Source organism: Azolla caroliniana, unplaced genomic scaffold (assembly GCF_043228905.1).
Source record: "Azolla caroliniana isolate FFs.n. ecotype wild unplaced genomic scaffold, voAzoCaro1.0.p SCAF_15, whole genome shotgun sequence".
NCBI classification, from domain to species: domain Eukaryota; kingdom Viridiplantae; phylum Streptophyta; class Polypodiopsida; order Salviniales; family Salviniaceae; genus Azolla; species Azolla caroliniana.
The window spans coordinates 16,389,970-16,410,724 of record NW_028230450.1 but is presented as its reverse complement, the minus strand read 5'-3'; positions in this window follow the sequence as shown (position 1 = coordinate 16,410,724).

The following is a 20,755-nucleotide window of genomic DNA, read 5'->3' as shown; positions in this document are numbered from 1 at the left end:
TAAGAGCAAACAACAAAAGGGAAGAGTAATTCGGAAGCATGTTCAAGCTCACTGGCTCCAACTACCCAGTGTGGAAGTCGAAGATGAGGGACATGCTCATGGTCAAAGATCTCTGGCTGCCGGTATAGTTCGGCGACAAGAAACCGGACAAGATCGATGCCACGACATGGGAGGTGATGCACATGAAGACGACAACATACATACGATGCTTTATCGACATGAGCCTATACAACAACTTCAATGAAGAAAGTAAGGCTCATGTGCTTTGGGAGAAAATCAGCACCATGCTGGAGCTCAAAAACGTCGTAAATCGGGTTTCGGTATTCTGGAAGTTAGTGAGACTCCAGTACCAGGACGGATCCAGCATGGCGGAGCACATGAATGCATTCCAGGGGCTCATAAATCAAACAACTTTGCTTGAAGTACCTCTGGCTGACGAGGTACTTGTATTGCTCTTGCTCGGTTCCCTCTTGAATAGTTGGGAGACGCTAGTTGTCGCTTTGGGCAACGCCGGACCGGAAGGAAAGCAGTTATCCCTAGCATGGGTAAAATCAAACTTGCTAGATGAAGAAGCTCGCCGGAAGGATCAAGAATCCAGAACCGACCCGAAGGCCTTGGTTACGGAAGATGACCGTAACCGGGGAAGAGGTTGAAATCGGAGTCCCCAAAATTGAGACAAATCGGGGACGAGGTCGAAGTCAAGGGGGAGGTCCACGTGCTTCTACTGTGGGAAGCCGGGGCACTTCCAGAAGAACTGTCGGCATTTCCGGAAAGAGAAAGGGACTGAAACCACCGATTCGAAGAAGAGTTCGGACTGAAATGGTTCGGACTGGAGAGGTTCATATCAGAAAGGAACGTTGGCGATCGTGACAAGTGAAGAAGAACTATTGCTCATCACCGAGGAGAATGAGTTAAACCTTGTTGGCGACGAGACAACATGGGTTGTCGATTCCAGAGCATCGTTCCACCTGACACCGGATCGGAAATGCTTCTCATCCTATACAACCGGAGATCACGGTTGTGTCTGGATGGGGAATGAAGGGTCATGTCGAATTGTCGGCATAGGAGATGTGTGTTTGACGACATCAACCGGGAGCAAGTTGCTACTGAAGGATGTTCGGCACGTTGCAGAGGTTCGGTTGAACTTGATATCAGCCGGTCATCTAGATGATGAAGGCTACATGGGTAGTATCCAGAACGGAGTCAGGAAATTAAGCAAAGGAAGCCTGATCATGGCTCGAGCTTGAAAGATCAACACACTATATCTAATGCATGCCTAGATATGCCGGGAAGAAGTGAACGTAGCATTCAACACTTCTGGTGAGTTGTGGCACAAGAGGTTGTGTCACATGAGTCGGAAGGGGATGAAGAGACTTGCCGAGGACAATCTCATTCCGACAAAGGACGTGCAATTGAGAAATGCACCGACTGCTTGGCCGGCAAGCAAAACCGAACCTGCTTTCGGTCAAGACCACCGATGAGATGGAATGCACCACTGGAGCTGGTGCATACCGATGTGTGTCAAGTGGACACGAAGTCACATGCCAGATCACAGTACTTCGTGACGTTCATAGACGACCACAATCGGAAGTTGTGGGTCTCACCGTTGAAGACAAAGGATCTGGTGTTGTCCACCTTCAAGGAGCTCCACGCGAAAGTGGAAAGGGAAACCGGCCGGAAGCTAAAGGCGGTGCGAGTAGATAACATAGGTGAATATGGGGGGCAGTTGGAGGAGTACTGCCAGTCGAAGGGAATCCGGCTCGAATTCACCATGCCGAAGATGTCGGAATTGAACGGGCTGGCTGAACGGATGAACCGAACCATAATGGAGAGAGTCCAAAGCATGCTAACACATGCAAAGTTACCCAAGACGTTTTGGGCTGAGTCACTGATGACGACGACGTACGTGATTAACAGATCAACCTCAGCACCCTTGGAAGGAGACACACTACAGAGAGTATGAATCGGTAAGGACATGTCCTACTGGCATCTAAAGGTGTTCAGGTGTCTCGCTTACATGCATGTCACGAAGGACAAGAGAGCAAAGTTGGATCCGAAGTCCAGGCCATGCATATTCCTTGGATATGGCAATGATGAGTTTGGCTACCGAGTGTGGGACTTGGTTGACAAGAAGGTGTTCCGAAGCTGTTAGGATCTCGATCCCTTCGGATGGGATACGAAGGCCCGACATCAGAAGACTCGGTGAGAACCGGATGTGGAGTACTCGGCAACGGAAGACCCGGTGAGAACCGGATGTGGAGTACCCTGAACCGGATGATGCAAACTCGATGAGAACCGGATGACCAGTACCCGGCAAGGAAGACCCGGTGAGAACCGGATGATGCAAATCCGATGAGAACCGGATGACGAGTACCTGACAAGGAAGACCCAATGAGAACCGATGTTGCAGGACCGATGAGAACCTCTCACTGGATGAAGGGACATATATGTAGATATGTTTCTAAGAGCCCATTGGGGCTATATCTGTAAATAGTCCTAATGTCATATTAGTATAAATGTGACCTAGGGCAAACAGTGTTTATATGATAGTTGCTGTTATTATCTTTGTATAGGGTAATTGGTGTAACGACTATACTGAGAGAGAGACTGAGAGAGAGCGATACAGAGCATGTCTCTGTTGTAACCGCCGCCAGGCGAAGATTGTGAGCAAGAGGTCGTTGCCTCTATGCTCCCTGTTGTACTCCTTGACATAGTGATAGTTTGGAGTCTATGGACTCCCGTGGTTTTTCCCTCTCAGGGCTTTCCACTTTAACATCCTGTGTATTCTCTTTTTGTTTGTGTACTTACCTCCATCCCCATTTCTTCTGTGTTTGATTGTCATCAAGTGATCTACGCTTCGGTTGTGGCCGGAGATTATTCCGCATATTTCTCGACAGAAGCCCTCTCATAGTCTTTATGGAAGAGAAGACCATTGCCGACTGGGAGTCAGAGAAGAAGATGATGGACTCCGGATCATCCAATGAAAACTGGTTTGACGATACAAGGACTTACCCGGTTGGGAACTGGATGTTAGCCGGTAACCATTTGACACTCGACGAACTGGCCAGATTCAGACAAGAAACCGAACCGACCGAAGAAGAAGAAGAAGACATTGGAACCGGACAAGATCCGGAATTGGAATTGGATTCGAAGCAAACGGAGGAACCGGTAGTCGGAAATCAAGGACGAAGATACCCTCTCCGAGAGAGAAGAGCCCCCCGGAGATTTCCGGATGCAGAGCATGTGTTGCTGACATACGAGGGAAAGTCGGAAAGTTTCGAAGAAGCAAGGAATGACACCCACAACCGCAAGTGGTTAAGTGCCATGCAGGAAGAGATGGATTCCCTACATGAGAACCACACATATTGTTGAGAATCAAGCTCAACATAGTGCAACATGTGAACACACCTTTTGAGAATCTATGATTACTCAAAGGTCAAGAGTCACACCACTACTCTCTACACATTAACTATGTGTCATAGAATCATATTTTATGACACATAACTAATGAGTTACATATTCCCCATGCCTATAGGTCTTCACATTCCCCAAGAGAGAGTGGTTGTTGTAGTTAGTTAATGAAGAGAGAGGGTGACTATATATAAAGCACCCTCCTCATACTTCATATTAAGTCGGTTGTGACTCCTTGTAATGCTATATTTTGTTTTTGCTATTCTACTTGTGAATATTGTTAGGATTTCGGTCCCTCTGAATGGGATATGAGTACCCGGCAAGGAAGACCTGGTGAGAACCGGATGACGCAGGCCCGGTGAGAACCTCTCACCGGATGAAGGGACATATATGGAAATATGTTTCTGAGAGCCCTTTGGGGCTATATCTGTAAATAGCCCGAATGTCATATTAGTATAAATATGACCTAGGATTGTGTCGTCATTATTTTGTATAGAGTTATTGGTGTAACTGTTATACAAAGCATAGCAGAAGAAAAGAGAGAGAGAGAGAGAGTCTCTGTTGTAACCACGACCTGGCGAAGATTAAGAGCAAGAGGTCGTGGCCTCTGTACATAGTGATAGTTGGAGTTTGGGGACTCCCGTGGTTTTCCACGTTAACATCTTGTGCATTCTCTTTTGTCTATGTACCTACTTCCATTTCTTATCTTTATGTGTTTGATTATCATCGAAGTGATCTAAGTCTCGGTTGTGGCCGAAGATTATTCCGCATAGTTCTTGTCAAACTGGCATCAGAGTGAAACGACACAGAAAAATGGAAGATTCGTTGGGAGGCATGTTCAAGCTCACCGGCTCCAACTACTCAATGTGGAAGTCGAAGATGAGGGACATGCTCGTGGTTAAAGATCTTTGGTTGCCGGTTCAGTTCGGGGACAAGAGACCAGACAAGATCGATGCCACGATATGGGAGGTGATGCACATGAAGACAATGACGTACATACGGTGCTTCATCGACATGAGCCTATACAACAAATTCAGTGAAGAAGAGTTTATGCTCATCACCAAGGAGAGTGAGTTGTACCTTGCCAGCGACAAGACAACGTTGGTTGTCGATTCTAGAGCGTTGTTCCACCTGACCCCGGACAGGAAATGCCTCTCATCCTACACAGCCGGTGAGCACGACTGTGTCCGGATGGGGAATGAAGGTACATGCCGAATTGTTGGCATAGGAGACGTGTGGTTGACAACACCAACCGGATGCAAGCTACTACTAAAGGATGTCTGACACGTTCCAGAGGTTCGATTGAACCTAATATCAGTCGGTCAACTAGACGATGAAGGCTACACGAGTAGCATCCGGAACGGAGTCATGAAATTCAGCAAAGGGAGCCTGATAGTGGCTTGGGCCCAGAAAGTCAACACGTTGTACCTGATGAATGCATGGTTATGCCGGGAAGAAGTGAACGTTGCATCCGACACTGCCGGTGAGCTGTGGCACAAGAGACTGTGTCACATGAGTGAGAAGGGGATGAAGAGGCTTGCCGATGACAACCTCATTCCGGTGAAAGATGTGCATCTTGAGAAGTGCATCGACTGCCTGGCCGGTAAGCAAAACCGGACCTCCTTCTGCTCAAGGCCACCGATGAGACGTAATGCACCACTAGAGCGGGTGCATACCGATCTGTGTCAAGTGGACACGAAGTCACATGCCGGATCGCAGTACTTTGTGACATTCATAGATGACCACAACCGAAAATTGTGGGCCACACCGTTGAAGACGAAGGATCAGATGTTATCCGTCTTCAAGGAGGTCCACGCGAGAGTGGAAAGAGAAACCAGTCGGATGCTGAAGGCGGTTTGAGTAGATAACGGAGGAGAATACCGGGGGCAGTTCGAGGAGTACTACTACTCGAAGGGAATCCGGCTCGAATTTACCGTACCGAAGACGCTGGAACTAAACGGGCTGGCCGAGAGGATGAACCGGACGATAATGGAGAGGGTCCGGTATATGCTAGCACATGCATAGTTACCCAAGACGTTTTGAGCTGAGGCGCTGTCGACAATGACATATGTGATAAACAGGTGACCCTCAGTACCCTTACGATTCCCAACCATCGCCCGGTTGGTCTTTCTCCCCATGTAAAATAGGGTGGCTCGTCCCGCACCCTCTTCCGTATGGGCACCTTCATGCTGATTCTAGCCTCGGTCGAACAATCCACGACCGGATCGCGCTCCACCCGAATCGGACTGCCGCGCGGTTTGGTCCCCGGTCGGGTCGTTTCTTGGTTCATTCGTCGACCTTCTCGCGGGCCGTTTCCCATCCATCTTCGCTAGCATCGTGCCATGACTCCTCAATACCGTCATCCATCTCCTTGGTCTCACGTGGGCGTAAGGGCCCGAATGCCGAGTTCTCCGGAATCGGTTCCGAGGGCTCTTGTCCGTTCTTTTCCCGTATTGTCTTGCCAACGATTCTCGGTCTCACGCCGCCACCTTCCTCCTCGAGCCCGACTGCCATCGTCTCGGGAGCAAGTGTGGAAGACGCATAGAATCGCCCGTCCTATTTATGCCCTTGTCCGTAGCCACCGGCTCCTCGTGGTCGGTGGTTGTCTTCTTGCCTGGGATTGCTTCTCCAATGTCCAGAGTTTCGGGCTGACATGCCCGAAACCGCCGGTCCCAACATTCTGGTTCTGCGATTAGTACCTCGGCCTTGTCCTCAGCCGTTCTATCTCCGCAAACCGAGAGGGTGTTTTGTTCCGCACCCTCTCCCGTGGTACCGTCGTACCGATCTTCTGCCATCTCGCGGGCCAAGTCCGTCTCCTCAGCGTCATCTTGCGGCCTCAATCTTTCCTCTTCCTCAAGCATTGCCTCGAGAGCTGCATACGCCTCCGCCATCCTAGCCCTGAAGCCGAGCCTTTCCGGCTCTCTTTGCCATTCGACCTCTTCCCGTTGTGATGGCGTGCCGTCGCGCGCCTTCCTCCTAGCCTTCTCGGCCCGTTCGTCATCTACTCGTTGGCATACCCTTCCGACCTTTGACCAGTCCTCCGTAAGGCCATTCGCCCCGTCCTCGTCTTCGACCTCAATCCCTATGGCCTCCCGTTCCGCTCGATCAATTGACCTAACGAACAACAGGATTTTGTCCGCCCCCACCAAACTTTGCTCCCGCTCCGGGAGCCGAGCAAGCCGTCACTCGAACTCTCGGAACGCCTTCGTTGCGCCCCAGTGGGTCTTCATCGATGCCACCCACTGGTCGAAGCCGCGTCGCCCTCGGCTCTTCCGCCATCCTCCATATGCCTGTAGGAGCGCCTCTTCGAAGGCCTCCCACGAACTATGAGCTTCTCGGAGCTCCTTCATTTCCACGTGCATGCGGACAACGACGACCCAACAGAAGAACCCCAGCCTCAACGCCTCGTCTACGTCTCGCTCCTCCATTTCCGCGTTGTAGGCTTCCAAGTAGAATGGGACGGTGTCCCAGTTGAAACAGCTGACTCTTTCGACCACTCGCTCAACAGCTTGCTACGTCGTCTCTCTTCTTGTTGTTGCTCGTCCAAACTCCCTCACCGCTTCGACAAAAAGTTGCGTGAAGTCGTCTTCTTCCAACTCCATTCTCCATTGCTGCTCTTCACGTCGGGTTCACCAACGATGTCGCGTTATTATGCACATGCGTGTAAAAGGGGCGGGACTAGGGGGATCCTAGACGAGGGATGAAGGGATGCCGAGAAACCGACTCCGGACACGTCCCGGAGGCAACCGAACACGAGAGAGAGAGAGAGAGAGAGAGAGAGAGAGAGAGAGAGAGAGAGAGAGAGAGAGAGAGCATGCGCACAACACCGACTCTTATGCACAGGAAACAAGGGGCTATGCTCCCGACACCACCAAATACACTAATATGCACAAACAGATATGAGTATATATATTACAAGGGAAAAGATACAACCCCGGCTTCGAGCCGGAGGGAGCTGGACCAAGGTAGGTTAGGTTACAGCAGCAGTCTGCTGCCAAGCCGCTGATCGGGGAGCTCTAGGGCTCGTTGCGCCAAGCAGGGTCTTGCACAGGAGATTGAATAGAAGCAAACCCTAAACAGACACGAACTCTCAACCCACACGACGATGAAGAAGAATAAGAGAGAAAAAAAGAAACTACCAAGATGAAAACCCTAGAACAAAGGAAGAATAAGAGAAATTGCCTAACCCTAAATCTAACGATATACCCTCCTAACTCAAAATGGGCAACCCCTCAACAAGGGACCCCTCCCTCCTTTTATAGACCAAGGAGGGGAGGGTGTTACAATGTGGGACAAATACTCTCCTTTTATTCTATACATCGTTCCCTACTATACATGTGCACATGTTGCATACCACCGACTTGCCCTATTCCACCTCGGTTTCACACTATAGCCGGAAATCTTCACGACACCATATGGCTCGAGAGGATTTTGAAGGATCTAGGCATTCCCATCAAAGATCTAACTCCCCTTTACTGCGACAACATGAGCAATATTTATCTGGTTCGGAACCCAGTGTTCCACGCGCGCACGAAGCATATCGAAGTACACTACCACTTCATCCGAGAGCGTGTTCAAGCTGGAGGTGTCGACCTTCAACACATCAACATAAATCTTCAAAAAAACCGACATCTTCACCAAAGCCCTAGGAGCCGACAAGCGTCGGCAATTCATGTAAAACCTTGGACTAACAATCTCTGACTTGCCTAGCTTAAGGGGGAGTACAAACCAGACATTGTCCAAACCGGGTACTGGCTGACGCCAACGCGAATATCAACCGAAAGGAACCGACCCGAGTTGAGCTTGACCGATGAGCTTTGGTAGTTAATGAAGAGAGAGGATGACTATATAAAGCACCCTCCTCCTACTTTGTAATGTGTCGATTAATCTCCTTTGTAATATACAATCTTCTTGAGTATTTCTATTTTCTATCTATCTTGTGTCTCTCTCCTCTCCTCTTATCAAACACACACACACACACACACACAACACAACACATCTCTAACCTATTGAATTGCAAAGAATCATACCACGATTCTTTACACGGAATCCGTATCGTATGTTATCTGGGCCGGTCGGATTGGGTCGGTTGGATTGATTGGTTCGGGTCGGCTTGCCTCCGAGTCGGCTCGTTCATTTGGATCGCCTCATGTACGATTCCGACTCTTGGCCTCTAGTTGATCGTATGATTCCTACTCGTGCTAGATCATGTGCTCCCCATTGGATCCTCAATTTGTCTTTGGCTTCGCTCACCTGTCGATCGTTTCCTTTCTAGTCGACATCCTCGCACTCGGTTACATCCTAAGCCTTTGGCTTTTCCAATTCTTTGGACTTAGCTTTTTCGGTTCGTCCAATCGGGCCAATCATCGACTTACTTGTTGCGATTGTTTGTTCGGCTCTCTTCTGCTCAGTTTCTTATCGTAGTTCCATCGTTGTCCTCAATGCTTTGAACGTTGATCTAGGAGTGGCTTCATCAGGCAATCAACGATGTTCACCTCGGTGTCGATCTTTCGAACTTGTGAGTCCGGATATGATGAAACCGCACCTGAATATGTTTCTTCTTTGCATGATAGATAGGATTCCTAATGGCAATAGATGGTCAACACTGGATGGTCGATTCGGTTTGTAGCCAAATAATCGACCGACAATCGGTGTAGCCAGATTGCTTCCTTGGCTGCTTTTGATGCGGGTATGTACTCAGGCTCTATTGTCGAGAGTTCCATGCACTCTTGCAATCTCAACCTCCATGATATGGCACCGCCTCCATAGGTGAATATGTAGCCGGATGTCGACTTTCGATTGTCTAGATTGTCGACATAGTAAGAGCCTGTATAACCTTCGTGTAAAGAAGGTGAGACGTAGGTGGTGGTATGTAACAGAAGCAAACTTTGTGTGTGCATGTGAGTACACGTAAGGCAAGAGAGAGAGAGAGAGAGAGAGAGAGAGAGAGAGAGAGCTTGAACCAGAAGCTGTATTAGTAAAAATAGAATTACATCCAACAGTCTTGATCTAGGGCAAGTGCCCTTTCTACTAATTACAAATCTAGCCTAGTACGATATCCATTGGCTAGTGTGAACACTGTGTCTATGGGAAGTTGAGTTCGATTCTCAACACGCCCCTTCGAACACAACTTCCGGATGTCGAAACGTTGGTTTGGTTCGATCTTCGAAAAACTTTGATTCGGCTAAAATGACTTCGGCTTTTGAGTTGTTTCAGTTGTTCGGTTTTCAACTGCTTGATTACTTCATGCTCCTTGTTCGGCCCTCAACTCGATTGTTATCGTACTTTGACTCCTTTGGTCAGCTTCGATTGGCCGATCGACTGTTGTTTGATATCGATGATTACTATTGTTTTTCAGTACTCCCCCTCAAGCGGGGTGGGTCGGTGATCGAGAGACCAAGGTTCATCGTGAACTGCCGTAGCTTGTTGATACCCAGTGCTTTTGTGATGTTAGCTACCTGGAGATTCGTGTTGGCGTGTTGTAAATCAACATCTCCAACTTGAACACACTCTCCAATGAAGTGATAGTGCACTTCGATATGCTTAGTTTGCGGGTGGAACACAGGGTTCTGAGCCAAGTAGATATTGCTCATGTTGTCGCAGTATAGGAGAATCGGATCCTTGATGAGAACGCCCATATCCTTCAATATGTGCTTCAGCTAGATGGCCTCGCATGTGGCGACTGTCACGCCCCTATATTCGACCTCAATGCTCAATAGTGCGAGTGTCAGCTGCTTTTTGCTGCTCCAAGAGATCGCTCCACTACCGAGGGAGACGACGAATCGGGGAGTCAATCGTCTATCAGCCTTATAGCCAGCCTCTTCTGCGTCCATGTAGTGCTGTTGAGAGATCAATATGCATATATTGAGGAAGTAATGGAGCCCGTGCATATCTTTCATTTCGAATCTGCCGGATAGGAATAATTTGACCTTATTGATCTCGACGAGATCCTTTCCTCCGATGACCAGATCATCCATGTACAAGATGATGACAATTGGGTTGTTCGACTCGTTTCGGATGTATAGGGAGTTGTCTAATTTCAACATTCTGAAGCCGATTTGGTGCATATACTATGTGATCTTCCAATGGCAAGCACGTGGTGCTTGCTTGAGGCCGTATAAAGGCTTCCGAAGCCGGCAAACTACTTTTGGGTGTTTGCTTGATTCGAAACTGGGTGGTTGAATCATGAAAACCTCCTCATTTAATTCGCCTTGTAGGAAGGTGTTCTTTACATGCATATGATGGGGGTGCCACCCTTTTGTAGCCGCGAGGGCAATGAGTGTCCGAATAGTCATCATCTTTGCCACCGGGGCAAAGGTCTCCTCGTAATCGACCTCATGTGTGTGAGCGTATCCCTTAGCTACGAGTCGTGCCTTATAACGATTTATCGAGCCGTCAACATTATATTTTACCTTATAGATCTATCTACAGCCAATTGGTTTCTTGTGTGTAGAATGGGGAACAAGATCCCATGTCTTGTTTTTGCTTAAAGCCTACATTTCTTCATGCATGGCATCAATCCATCGCGGATCCTTTGCTACCTAGGAAAAGGTTTTCGGTTCTCGAATAGTTACCACCTTCATCATAAAGGCATAGTGGTATGCCATATACTCATCGTAGCTTAATCGGCTCACCGGGTTTTTCTCTCGGGTGGAGCGACAGAGCTTCTCGTTTGCAGAGTCTAAGGCTTTCTTCGCTCCATTCGTCCAGATGATCAGGATGTCTAGGCCTTCGAAGTCAAGGGAGTGAGTTGACTCGTTGTCGATTGGATCTTCGTATTCCGACATCTTGGCCTTCCCTTTGTCGAGTTTTGAACTCGACCAAGATGTGCTTTGGTCACTCAAGGGCTCCTATGGTCCACTAAGCCTTGTCATAATCAGACTTTCTTCGAATATATGTCCGAGTCGAAAAATTTGTCTTCTATCTCTTGTTCGGCCAATTCCGGGTCGACTGGAGTCGAAATCAGAGTCGTTTTTGGGTCGCACTAGGATGTCGACTCGTCGAAAACGATGTCTCGACTTACTCCAACTTTTCGAGTAGAAGGATTGTAACATTTGTACCCCTTTTGTTCGAGTGAGTTCCCTACAAGGATACATTTCTCCGACTTTGGGTCAAGCTTTTGTCACTTCTCGTTGGGAATATGCACGTACGTGATCGAGCCGAATATTCGGATATGTGATAGATTCAGCTTCTTTCCGAAGAACTTCTCATGAGGGGTTATGTCGTGTACCCCAGAGGTTGTACATCTATTCATGAGGTAGATGGTTGTGTTAGCTACTTCTGCCTAGTATGATTTCGGCAGGTTCCTCTCGTTCATCATGACCCTTGCTACCTCTACTATGTGCTGATTCTTTCGTTCGGCTACTCCATTTTGCTGAGGTGTGTGTCGACATGAGAACTTTCATCGAATTCCTTCGTTTCAGAGGTACACTGTAAAATCATCTAAGAAATACTCCTTGCCTCCATCCGACTGAAGGCATCGTGATCAAACATGTTGACTTGCGGCTTTTTCGACTTCGTTTTTAAACCTTTGGAAGTGTTCGAACACTTCACTCTTCTGCCGCATCGGATAGATCTAGACATGCCTCAAGAAGTTGTCGATAAACATGACATAGTATCGGCATCCGCCGAATGTGGTTGTTTGTGCCGACCCCCATACATCTGAATGTATGACATCCAGGATCCCTTTGCTCACATTCCCTTCTTTTGGGAATGGTTGTCGGTGTTGGTTACCAAATTTGCAAGCTTCACATACAACCATAATCTCCTTCTCGGTAAATGTTGGAAATCCGATTACGACTCCTTTCGACTGCATCCTTTTAATCTTTTGGAGATTAATGTGACCGATTCGCTTGTGCCACAGTTTCAAGTCGATTTCGACTTTGATGTCGTTTGCGAACATGGCGGACTTCACCTCGCTCAACTCGAGGATGAACATTCGATCTTCTCGATGACTGTGTGCTATGATTTGATCATCTTTTTCAATGAAGCACCCTTCATTATTGAATTGCACTTGCATGCCTTGTTCTACTATCTGGCCGACTGAGACCCGATTTTTCGTGATGGTTGGGACATGCAAGAAGTTTTTGAGGTAGGTTTTTTTGCCATCTTTCCCCAATAGGACATTTTCGATATGCCAAATCGAGTAAGTTGTGTCATCTCTGGTTTCGACATAGCCTATGTCGTGAAAATCCACCAGCTAATGTGGAACCGCCGAGGTTCAAAACCGGAAGGATTTAGGGCTAAATGATTTATGCACTTTAAGTTTTAAGACGAGATATTTCCTTCGAATAAGAGTAAGATAGTTATGCACAAGAAAATATTTGAGTAAGAGATTATGCGAGATGCGAGATCGAATAATACTTACTTATGCTTATGAGTAAGAGAGAATGAATAACACTTAATTATTATACTTATACATAAACAAAGTTAAAGTAAGAGACTATGAGAGAGGAAACATGGAAAGTTTTTTATTATTAGATCATCAATCTGATGGACTTATTTTGTTACATAATTTATTTTCTTCTATCTCTCCTTTTAGGGTATAAGAGTATGAGAGAGGAAACATAAATCTTTTCTTCTTCAAATCCCCATCCATCTCTTTTTCTACTTAAGAATAGCTCTTATTTATAGGTTTTCTATGACTTGCTTTTTTTCTCCACTCTTGTTGTTCAAATGTGGGTGAGATCAAATCTAGAACATGTATAGCGATTGAGTCATGACGGCACGAGCAACAGTGGTTTCAAAAGAAATCGGACATGGAAAAACATTTATGGAAGGCACATGGCATTCATGTAGTGCTTCCAAGAGGGTTGAAGATAGAGGAAGAGGAGCAATCAACTCCCGAAAAGAGTAGTGGCACATCATTCTTTGGCAACTATGAAAGGCAACCATCAATTCAGAATTTTTTTAATCCCGAGGTAAAATACATTAGATCTTGTCAATCATACAAGAAAAGAAAGAAAGAAAGAAAGATATATTAACGTCTTCTAAGGCCAAATTTGGCCCATGAGACAAATAGGTTACAACAAAAATGAGTGTTTATCCAATCATCAAAACTAAAAATAAAAGAAAATAGCTTAAGCTAAGAAAGTTCTAGTAGTGTACAAAACTTTGCACTAAGTCTAATCTCATTTCCACCCAAGTCTCTCAAAAAGAAGTGGGAGGTCAAAAGTTTTTGGTGTGGGTGTGACCCATGGTCCCGATGCATAGAGTGCCCTAGCCATGGCTTCTAGGCGGTGTAGTTCACGTTCCCTTATTTTCTTTATTGCTTCTACATCTCGTCGAGTTGCTTTGAAACCCGGCATCCGAGGGCGTTTGGTTCTTCTTTGATTTTCTGCTTCATCAAGGAGAAGTCCGAGTGGTGCAGGTGTGTCGACATTCATTGTCTCCCCCTGTTCCTGAAAAACTTCATGTGTTATATGTTGGTAAACATTAGCAACATTATTATCAACATTTTGTAATTTATTCTCTCTGTGTTGTTTCAATTCTAAGATGTATCTACCTAATTTCTTCATATCTATTGTATCTAATAGTTTAGGGAGGGTGGGAGAGGAACCAAGTATGTCTTGGTATTTTGCCCTTATCTCGGCATAGGTGGGGCATTTGCATGTAAAATGGTACTCATCCTCTATCTCTATGTGGCATAACCTACATATCCTTTCCTCCCTAGGGACTCCATTAGTACGTCCATTCTCAATCTCAAGTTGGTGAGATGATATTCTAAGTTGACCAATGGCAACCCTTAGTGCATGTGGTAAGAATACATCTAGATATTTTGGGCGCGTGATAAAACCTAACTCAGAGAAGTGCATAAAGTGTTCCTTATAGTACGACATTTTAGATGGGAGTGGCTCTAGTGGGGTGATCCATTTATACCGAGTATAAATTTGCCATATTTCTTGGCGTATTACTTTATTATGGTCCTCATGAGAGATTAAAGTGTTAACAGTCGTGTGGTCGTACTTAAGGGGGGGGAGGTTAGTAATGTCTAGACCGTTGGCAAGAAGCCAACTCACCATCATGCCATACCATGAGCTAGTATAGCTGGACTCATACAGTGCTCGAGAAGCCTTAAAGGCTTGGTGGGATATTCTATCAAGTGGTTGGTTATGTATCTTGTGTATAAAGACTACCAGTTGAAAAAGTGCTTCTACTAACATAGGGGGTAGAGTGAACTCAGCCCTAATAATGTCATGTGGGACCGAAGATTTGCTTCGGAGTTGGCGTGATAACATCATCACCAATGGTCTCTCTAATTGCGTCCACATGAAAGATGGTAGTCCTAGGGCCCAAACCGCTGATGCATACAAGAGAAAGTTGAAGATGAGAGCAATTAACCACTTCCATGCCACTTTGAAAGAACTTTGAACATGTATGGAGTCATAATTCATTGCCAAATTCATGAGTCACGAGATGGCAATATACGACTCACCAAAGGACCAACGGATGGAGAAGCTCAAACTTAAGATTATTGTTGGGATGAATGTTATTTAAGTATGAAACTCCGGAAGATTGATGACATTAAAAAGTATGGTTGTACTAATATGCTAATTCCAACTTCGGTATTTCAATGTAAGAAGACGGGGATTGCGATACCGAAAGGTGGTGGTGGTTTATTGACCGATTGTGGACTAAACTAGTAGTCTAAATCAACACCAACTAAACTAAGAAGGGCGAAAATCCAAGTCCGACAGAAGGAGGTGTGTCGAATACATGTGTATAATGGACGTATTCACACCATCCCGTCTCGGCCATTTATGTAATTAGCATAAAGGGTAGTTGCCCTAAGTCGGTCACTATATATAGTGACCTTGTAACCTCTTTGTGAGGTTGGTTGTTGTATTCTTTATTTATGCAATAAAGAAGTACTTTTGTGTCTCTCTCTCTCTCTCTCTCTCTGTGCAACGACCTACATTCTGTCATACACAGGGAATAAACAGGAATCGAGTGCTTCAAGATCTTCCGCACAGACGACATTGCTTCCAACATCTGGTATCAGAGCCTGCACAGTAGTCGGTCCTTCAATCCGCTGTCGGCCGTCGTCTCTGCATTCGGTTTCCTGCGTCATTCGAAGAAGAGAGAAGAAGAAGAAAAACAGGTTTGCATCTCATCGCGTTAGATCATCTTTGCTTGGAGTAAGCCAGCAGGTTGTACTTCCCTCCTTGTGATCGTAACCGCTCGAGGTGAAATCCCCTTGTGCATCATTGACACGATCGTGCTCCATTCGGTTAAACGGCATCCGAAGAGGTCTCCAAACGCTGCTCGTTGTAACCACTCGGTGCAGATCGGTCTCAAGACAACAACCCCAATTCGTGCTTCATCCGGCTAATTGACATTCGAGAGGATCAGTTGGATCTGTCTCTCTCGTCGCTGCAGCCACCCGAAGCAGAATCGGTTCAGATAATCGGTTTCAATAATCGGTATTCGGCACATATATCCGAAGCGAACCGGGCTCACTCCGACTCGGCAACATTCGGGAAGACCAGTCGGTTCTGTCCCTCAAGCTACCGGAGTCAATTCGAGCAAGTTCCGAAGCCGAACCGACTCGGGTTCAAATCCGACTAGAACGATATCGGGTGAGCCAACCGGCTGCACTCCAACAAGGTTCACAGTCAACTCCGAACCGAGCTTCGTCAACCAAAACCGAATTTGATGGCATCAACATCCGGCTCGTCAGAAATGAGTCTACGCAAGTTCGATGGATCGAACTTCAACTTCTGGAAGGAACAAATGCAGGACTATCTCATAGTCAAGGGGCAAATCGATCCCATCGAAAATGAAGAACCTCCAGAAGGATACAAACCAATTGAGTGGCAGAAGCTGGACAGAATCGTCCGCGCCACGATTCGGATGCACCTATCGGAATCGGTATACTTCACGGTGCAATCGTGTATGACAGCATTCGAACTGTGGAAAACACTGTCGGACACTTACGAAAAGAAGGTCGCCGCAACGAAGATGTTTCTGATCCGGCGCCTCTACAACTTGCGGATGAAAGAATCCGACTCGGTCCAAGCACACCTCAATGAGTACGAAAGCATAAGCTCCCAAATCTCGTCACAGGGGACGGCAATCGAGGATGAACTCAGAGCAATGATACTCATGAGCAGCCTTCCCTCATCATGGGAAACTTTCGTTACAACCGTGTGCAACGCGTCAACCACGGCTGTTAAATACTCCGAAGTCACGAGCGCAATCCTGACCGAAGCAGCTCGGAGAAAGTCTTTCGCCAAAGACTCAACAGACGACGCTTACGTAGTACAAGGTTCGACAGACCGATCGAACATACGAGGAAGAGATTCCTCACGACCGCCGAACAATCAGCGAAGACGGAGCCAGTCACGGGACAACCGAATCTGCAACTATTGCAAGAAACCCGGACACATCAAAGCCGACTGCCGCGCACTGAAGAACAAGAACAACAAGAAGAGTGGCCGGCATGAGGAGATCAATTACGTCAGCTTCTCAGCTGACGTACTACCGGACGACCCGAATATACTATCAATCGAAAATCCAGTCGGATCAGAAGTTCTACTCACGACTGAAGAATCGAGCACATGGCTCTTAGATTCGGGCGCGTCATTTCACGTGACTCCTCATCGATCCCAATTTCGGCAATACACGATCCGTCACTCCGACTCAGTTCGGGTTGGTAACTCGCAACACTGTGACATCATCGGAATCGGCACAGTAGAGCTCAACCTTGCAGGTGGCTCTACACTTGTACTCCACAATGTCCGACATGTACCCGAGCTCTCAAGGCCATTGATCTCAGTCGGACAACTAGATGAAGACGGCATTCGTGCCGGTTTTTCTTCGGGAGGGTGGACACTCCACAGGGGGAACCTCCTGCTTGCTAGAGGACCCAAGATACACTCACTGTATCCGTTACATGTTACACTCAGAGAGGGTAACCTGTTCTTGGTGGATATTCCTGTGTCATCACTATGGCACCGAAGATTAGGACACCTCAGCAAGGCCGGCATCACGCATCTATCTAGAGCCGGATACATCCCCAAACTCTCCTTCTCCGACCATCAATTCTGCGAGCATTGCCAGTATGGCAAACAAGCAGCCGCATCACACCCGACATCAGCACCAAGAGAAACAAGACCTCTCGATTTGATCCACTCGGACGTCTGCGGCCCAATGCCGCATCAGTCTCTTGGCGGTGCCTCTTACTTCGTCACTTTTATTGACGATTCGACTCGAAAGGTGTGGGCTTATCCAATTCGCACCAAAGATCGGGTCTTCTCGATCTTCACCGATTGGCTCGCTATGATAGAAAATCAAACCGACCGAAAGCTGAAATGCCTTAGGACAGACAATGGGGGAGAGTTCAAATCCGATGAATTCGTCAAATTCTGCCGACAACGCGGCATCCGACGTGAATTTACGGCACCACACAGTCCGGAGCAAAACGGGATTGCTGAACGAATGAATCGGACAATCCAAGAAAGGATAGTTTCCATGCTCCAACACTCCGGACTGTCGGATGGCTTCTGGGCAGAGGCTCTACTCACGGCAGTACACATAATCAATATGTCGCCAAGTAGACCTCTAGGACTTCAAATTCCTCAGGAACTATGGATCGGCAGCAAGCCGAATTACGACAAGCTGAGGATCTTCGGATGCGAGGCGTACGCCCTCATTCCGAAAGATGATCGCCGAAAACTTGCACCTCGGTCCAGGAAATGCATTTTCCTTGGCTATGGATCCGACGGCGAAATGGGATACCGACTCTGGGACCCCGAACGCAGACAAATCGTTCGAAGTTCGGACGTTGTGTTCAACGAGTCGGCTATGAATCCATCGGTCGACAAACCGATCGAAGTCCGAAGGGTAACATTCTCCGATGTGCCGACCCTTCAAGAAGGCCCCGCTCTCAACACACGGTCAGCTTCACGGGTAGCTGAACCTTATACTACCGACTCGGACAACTCTGACTCGGCACAGCCGAATGATTCGGTTTCGGACCATCCGACCACGATACCCGATGCGACCAGTCCAATCATACCTCGACGATCCGAGAGACTGTCGCAACCTCCGGAGAGGTATTCTCCTGGAATTTTCTTCACCGACGCTGGCGAACCGACGTCTTACGAAGAAGCATCGACATCTGTCGATTTGGCCACCTGGCATCTGGCGATGGAGTCGGAAATGCACTCCATCCGGGCAAACAAGACTTGGGATCTGGTCGAATTACCTAGGAACCGACGTGCTCTTCCTTGCAAGTGGGTTTATCGACTAAAAGAGACGTCTGATTCGACCACCCCAAAGTACAAGGCCAGATTAGTTGCGAAGGGCTTCCGACAAGAATATGGCGTCGACTTCGACGAGATTTTTTCACCAGTGGTGAAAATGACAACCCTTCGTCTTCTGCTCGGCGTCGTGGCAGCCGACAACTTGGAGCTGATTCAGCTAGATGTCAAAACAGCCTTCCTCCATGGTGATCTCGAGGAGGAAATTTATATGGAGCAGCCAAAAGGCTTCGTGGCAACTGGCCAAGAACATCTAGTCTGCCGACTCAGGAAGAGTCTATACGGCCTCAAACAGGCACCGCGACAATGGTACAAGAAGTTCGACGACTTCATCCAATCGATCGGCTTCTCCAAAAGCGATGAGGACCATTGTCTCTTCACCAACACAGCTCAAGATGGTTCACCCATCTTCCTCATCATTTACGTGGACGACATGCTAATTTCTGGACGCCACGCGGGCGAACTTGCCGATCTCGTTCGGCAACTGCGGTTGAAGTTTGCCATGAAGGACCTCGGTCCGGCACGACACATCCTTGGCATGAAGATCAGTCGGCATCGCGATAAACGACATCTTTTTTTGTCTCAGACCGACTATATCGGACGTGTCTTGGAACGCTTCAACATGCAATCAGCCAAATCTGCTTCAACCCCGCTCCCAATGAATCTTCGGCTCTCTCAGCGAGACTGCCCGACATCCGGCCCGGAGGGGGAAGATATGAAGTCGGTACCGTATGCACCGGCAGTCGGCTCCCTTATGTACCTGATGGTCGCGACACGGCCTGATATTTCTCACGCCGTAGGAGTCGTTAGCAGATTTATGCACAACCCTGGCCGATCGCATTGGAACGCAGTCAAGCATGTGTTCAGATATCTGGTTGGCACAAAAGACCATGGCATTCTTTTCGGTCCGAACCGAACCTCAGGCGTAGTCGGTTACACCGACTCGGACTTCGCCGGCTGTATAGACAGTCGGAAATCAACAACCGGATACTGCTTCAAATTCGGCAATGGAGCAATCTCGTGGAAGTCGAAACTTCAGGAGTGCACAGCGACCTCAACGACCGAAGCAGAATATGTAGCCGCGTCCGACGCAGCAAAAGAAGCTTTGTGGCTCGGTCGGCTGGCGCACACGTTTCGACAAGTCGAACATGACTCGGCTCCAGTTGTCTACAGCGACAGTCAAGGTGCTGTTGCCTTGTCGAAAAATCCGGTTCACCACAACGCCTCCAAACATATCGACGTTCGATATCACTTCGTTCGGGACTGCGTCATTTCAGGGAAAATCGGTCTAGAGAAAATATCTACAACCGATAATGTCGCAGATGGAATGACCAAATGTCTCTCGGCAGACCGTTTTCGGTCTCTTCGGCATCAGATGGGCGTAACGACAAACCAGTCCGGTTAGAGCCGGACACAGAGCAGGATGGTTCCCGACAACCGACATCAGCTCCTTAATGATCGGCCTCAACTGTTCCGACCCGACCAGTTCGGTCTTCTGTCTTCGGATCCTGCCGACTCGAACAAAGCTGATATGTCCGAGAACCTAAGTCTATACCTGTAATCTTAGATAACCCATGTATACGCCCATTACGGGGGAGTGTCGAATACATGTGTATAATGGACGTATTCACACCATCCCGTCTCGGCCATTTATGTAATTAGCATAAAGGGTAGTTGCCCTAAGTCGGTCACTATATATAGTGACCTTGTAACCTCTTTGTGAGGTTGGTTGTTGTATTCTTTGTTTATGCAATAAAGAGTCTTTTGTGTGTGTCTCTCTCTCTCTCTCTCTGTGCAACGACCTACATTCTGTCATACACAGGGAATAAACAGGAATCGAGTGCTTCAAGATCTTCCGCACAGACGACATTGCTTCCAACAAGGTGGACCCGACCAATGTTAGGAGATTACATCCTATTCTAATGAGGAAGCTCCAAATGTTGGAATTGTTCACATTGGATTTGGGAAAGCCACGCAATCACGGGACATGAAAACCAGTAATATGTTAGCCAAGTATGCCTGTGTTTTGGAAAAAGTTATTTTCTACACTAGACCTAATTGTGTTCCCTGTTTTGTGATAC